We start from the raw sequence: 6,000 nt of genomic DNA, 5'->3' as shown, positions 1-6,000 counted from the left end.
GTCATATTGCATGCAACTTTAAAATACTAGAATACAGCTTAATTGTATACTTACTGTTTAGACTTGACGTGTATTTTCTGTCTTTTATAACTACTTTCTTCTTAAGACACCAAAAATGTGGTTCAAACTAGAATTTCAATGCCTTTGATTGATACCTTTTCTGAAACTGTTGACAGTAATCTGCTAAATGATAAAATACAAAATGAGTTTCTTTCGCAAATTTATAGGAAGGACACGACTAATTCATGGTCCCATTGCTTTCTATGTTAAATTCCTCCGTTCAAACCCTACCCCTGAAGGCACACCTCTTTTGTTTTAAGTTCAAATAAAGTGGCAATCATTGCATTTCAAAGCAACACTTTAAGCTGCTGCTTAATTTGATGAAAAGCTACAACTCTATCTAGCTACTGAGAAGTGATACAATGTTTATATATAAGCACCACATAGACAGTAACAAGAAAGGCTGCTAACCTGTGAACTTTTAGACGGCAGCAATTTCAATATTTAGACTTATTATGTTTTGACTTCTGAGCCTCCTCACTCTCAGTTCGTACAAGTTATAGCAGATACTAGTATGTGATACGTATGATAGGGGACGTTTAATCTATACCTATAAAATGCATCGGATCGGAGGTATAGTAACTGTGAACCCTAAACACAGTGCCAAGCTTAACTTCACCATACGTATATATCATGAATAGTATCCAACTACTTCCTGTAATTGACTTTTAGGTCAATTTAAGTTTGTCCCGTTCAATAGTTTGTCCCGTGCATAATTATGTCATATTGCATGCAACTTTAAAATACTAGAATACAGCTTAATTGTATACTTACTGTTTAGACTTGACGTGTATTTTCTGTCTTTTATAACTACTTTCTTCTTAAGACACCAAAAATGTGGTTCAAACTAGAATTTCAATGCCTTTGATTGATACCTTTTCTGAAACTGTTGACAGTAATCTGCTAAATGATAAAATACAAAATGAGTTTCTTTCGCAAATTTATAGGAAGGACACGACTAATTCATGGTCCCATTGCTTTCTATGTTAAATTCCTCCGTTCAAACCCTACCCCTGAAGGCACACCTCTTTTGTTTTAAGTTCAAATAAAGTGGCAATCATTGCATTTCAAAGCAACACTTTAAGCTGCTGCTTAATTTGATGAAAAGCTACAACTCTATCTAGCTACTGAGAAGTGATACAATGTTTATATATAAGCACCACATAGACAGTAACAAGAAAGGCTGCTAACCTGTGAACTTTTAGACGGCAGCAATTTCAATATTTAGACTTATTATGTTTTGACTTCTGAGCCTCCTCACTCTCAGTTCGTACAAGTTATAGCAGATACTAGTATGTGATACGTATGATAGGGGACGTTTAATCTATACCTATAAAATGCATCGGATCGGAGGTATAGTAACTGTGAACCCTAAACACAGTGCCAAGCTTAACTTCACCATACGTATATATCATGAATAGTATCCAACTACTTCCTGTAATTGACTTTTAGGTCAATTTAAGTTTGTCCCGTTCAATAGTTTGTCCCGTGCATAATTATGTCATATTGCATGCAACTTTAAAATACTAGAATACAGCTTAATTGTATACTTACTGTTTAGACTTGACGTGTATTTTCTGTCTTTTATAACTACTTTCTTCTTAAGACACCAAAAATGTGGTTCAAACTAGAATTTCAATGCCTTTGATTGATACCTTTTCTGAAACTGTTGACAGTAATCTGCTAAATGATAAAATACAAAATGAGTTTCTTTCGCAAATTTATAGGAAGGACACGACTAATTCATGGTCCCATTGCTTTCTATGTTAAATTCCTCCGTTCAAACCCTACCCCTGAAGGCACACCTCTTTTGTTTTAAGTTCAAATAAAGTGGCAATCATTGCATTTCAAAGCAACACTTTAAGCTGCTGCTTAATTTGATGAAAAGCTACAACTCTATCTAGCTACTGAGAAGTGATACAATGTTTATATATAAGCACCACATAGACAGTAACAAGAAAGGCTGCTAACCTGTGAACTTTTAGACGGCAGCAATTTCAATATTTAGACTTATTATGTTTTGACTTCTGAGCCTCCTCACTCTCAGTTCGTACAAGTTATAGCAGATACTGGTATGTGATACGTATGATAGGGGACGTTTAATCTATACCTATAAAATGCATCGGATCGGAGGTATAGTAACTGTGAACCCTAAACACAGTGCCAAGCTTAACTTCACCATACGTATATATCATGAACAGTATCCAACTACTTCCTGTAATTGACTTTTAGGTCAATTTAAGTTTGTCCCGTTCAATAGTTTGTCCCGTGCATAATTATGTCATATTGCATGCAACTTTAAAATACTAGAATACAGCTTAATTGTATACTTACTGTTTAGACTTGACGTGTATTTTCTGTCTTTTATAACTACTTTCTGCTTAAGACACCAAAAATGTGGTTCAAACTAGAATTTCAATGCCTTTGATTGATACCTTTTCTGAAACTGTTGACAGTAATCTGCTAAATGATAAAATACAAAATGAGTTTCTTTCGCAAATTTATAGGAAGGACACGACTAATTCATGGTCCCATTGCTTTCTATGTTAAATTCCTCCGTTCAAACCCTACCCCTGAAGGCACACCTCTTTTGTTTTAAGTTCAAATAAAGTGGCAATCATTGCATTTCAAAGCAACACTTTAAGCTGCTGCTTAATTTGATGAAAAGCTACAACTCTATCTAGCTACTGAGAAGTGATACAATGTTTATATATAAGCACCACATAGACAGTAACAAGAAAGGCTGCTAACCTGTGAACTTTTAGACGGCAGCAATTTCAATATTTAGACTTATTATGTTTTGACTTCTGAGCCTCCTCACTCTCAGTTCGTACAAGTTATAGCAGATACTAGTATGTGATACGTATGATAGGGGACGTTTAATCTATACCTATAAAATGCATCGGATCGGAGGTATAGTAACTGTGAACCCTAAACACAGTGCCAAGCTTAACTTCACCATACGTATATATCATGAATAGTATCCAACTACTTCCTGTAATTGACTTTTAGGTCAATTTAAGTTTGTCCCGTTCAATAGTTTGTCCCGTGCATAATTATGTCATATTGCATGCAACTTTAAAATACTAGAATACAGCTTAATTGTATACTTACTGTTTAGACTTGACGTGTATTTTCTGTCTTTTATAACTACTTTCTGCTTAAGACACCAAAAATGTGGTTCAAACTAGAATTTCAATGCCTTTGATTGATACCTTTTCTGAAACTGTTGACAGTAATCTGCTAAATGATAAAATACAAAATGAGTTTCTTTCGCAAATTTATAGGAAGGACACGACTAATTCATGGTCCCATTGCTTTCTATGTTAAATTCCTCCGTTCAAACCCTACCCCTGAAGGCACACCTCTTTTGTTTTAAGTTCAAATAAAGTGGCAATCATTGCATTTCAAAGCAACACTTTAAGCTGCTGCTTAATTTGATGAAAAGCTACAACTCTATCTAGCTACTGAGAAGTGATACAATGTTTATATATAAGCACCACATAGACAGTAACAAGAAAGGCTGCTAACCTGTGAACTTTTAGACGGCAGCAATTTCAATATTTAGACTTATTATGTTTTGACTTCTGAGCCTCCTCACTCTCAGTTCGTACAAGTTATAGCAGATACTAGTATGTGATACGTATGATAGGGGACGTTTAATCTATACCTATAAAATGCATCGGATCGGAGGTATAGTAACTGTGAACCCTAAACACAGTGCCAAGCTTAACTTCACCATACGTATATATCATGAATAGTATCCAACTACTTCCTGTAATTGACTTTTAGGTCAATTTAAGTTTGTCCCGTTCAATAGTTTGTCCCGTGCATAATTATGTCATATTGCATGCAACTTTAAAATACTAGAATACAGCTTAATTGTATACTTACTGTTTAGACTTGACGTGTATTTTCTGTCTTTTATAACTACTTTCTTCTTAAGACACCAAAAATGTGGTTCAAACTAGAATTTCAATGCCTTTGATTGATACCTTTTCTGAAACTGTTGACAGTAATCTGCTAAATGATAAAATACAAAATGAGTGTCTTTCGCAAATTTATAGGAAGGACACGACTAATTCATGGTCCCATTGCTTTCTATGTTAAATTCCTCCGTTCAAACCCTACCCCTGAAGGCACACCTCTTTTGTTTTAAGTTCAAATAAAGTGGCAATCATTGCATTTCAAAGCAACACTTTAAGCTGCTGCTTAATTTGATGAAAAGCTACAACTCTATCTAGCTACTGAGAAGTGATACAATGTTTATATATAAGCACCACATAGACAGTAACAAGAAAGGCTGCTAACCTGTGAACTTTTAGACGGCAGCAATTTCAATATTTAGACTTATTATGTTTTGACTTCTGAGCCTCCTCACTCTCAGTTCGTACAAGTTATAGCAGATACTAGTATGTGATACGTATGATAGGGGACGTTTAATCTATACCTATAAAATGCATCGGATCGGAGGTATAGTAACTGTGAACCCTAAACACAGTGCCAAGCTTAACTTCACCATACGTATATATCATGAATAGTATCCAACTACTTCCTGTAATTGACTTTTAGGTCAATTTAAGTTTGTCCCGTTCAATAGTTTGTCCCGTGCATAATTATGTCATATTGCATGCAACTTTAAAATACTAGAATACAGCTTAATTGTATACTTACTGTTTAGACTTGACGTGTATTTTCTGTCTTTTATAACTACTTTCTTCTTAAGACACCAAAAATGTGGTTCAAACTAGAATTTCAATGCCTTTGATTGATACCTTTTCTGAAACTGTTGACAGTAATCTGCTAAATGATAAAATACAAAATGAGTTTCTTTCGCAAATTTATAGGAAGGACACGACTAATTCATGGTCCCATTGCTTTCTATGTTAAATTCCTCCGTTCAAACCCTACCCCTGAAGGCACACCTCTTTTGTTTTAAGTTCAAATAAAGTGGCAATCATTGCATTTCAAAGCAACACTTTAAGCTGCTGCTTAATTTGATGAAAAGCTACAACTCTATCTAGCTACTGAGAAGTGATACAATGTTTATATATAAGCACCACATAGACAGTAACAAGAAAGGCTGCTAACCTGTGAACTTTTAGACGGCAGCAATTTCAATATTTAGACTTATTATGTTTTGACTTCTGAGCCTCCTCACTCTCAGTTCGTACAAGTTATAGCAGATACTAGTATGTGATACGTATGATAGGGGACGTTTAATCTATACCTATAAAATGCATCGGATCGGAGGTATAGTAACTGTGAACCCTAAACACAGTGCCAAGCTTAACTTCACCATACGTATATATCATGAATAGTATCCAACTACTTCCTGTAATTGACTTTTAGGTCAATTTAAGTTTGTCCCGTTCAATAGTTTGTCCCGTGCATAATTATGTCATATTGCATGCAACTTTAAAATACTAGAATACAGCTTAATTGTATACTTACTGTTTAGACTTGACGTGTATTTTCTGTCTTTTATAACTACTTTCTTCTTAAGACACCAAAAATGTGGTTCAAACTAGAATTTCAATGCCTTTGATTGATACCTTTTCTGAAACTGTTGACAGTAATCTGCTAAATGATAAAATACAAAATGAGTTTCTTTCGCAAATTTATAGGAAGGACACGACTAATTCATGGTCCCATTGCTTTCTATGTTAAATTCCTCCGTTCAAACCCTACCCCTGAAGGCACACCTCTTTTGTTTTAAGTTCAAATAAAGTGGCAATCATTGCATTTCAAAGCAACACTTTAAGCTGCTGCTTAATTTGATGAAAAGCTACAACTCTATCTAGCTACTGAGAAGTGATACAATGTTTATATATAAGCACCACATAGACAGTAACAAGAAAGGCTGCTAACCTGTGAACTTTTAGACGGCAGCAATTTCAATATTTAGACTTATTATGTTTTGACTTCTGAGCCTCCTCA

The sequence above is a fragment of the Mytilus trossulus genome, unplaced genomic scaffold (genome assembly GCF_036588685.1).
Source record: "Mytilus trossulus isolate FHL-02 unplaced genomic scaffold, PNRI_Mtr1.1.1.hap1 h1tg000265l__unscaffolded, whole genome shotgun sequence".
Lineage (NCBI taxonomy): Eukaryota > Metazoa > Mollusca > Bivalvia > Mytilida > Mytilidae > Mytilus > Mytilus trossulus.
Note: the sequence above shows the minus strand (reverse complement) of the source record.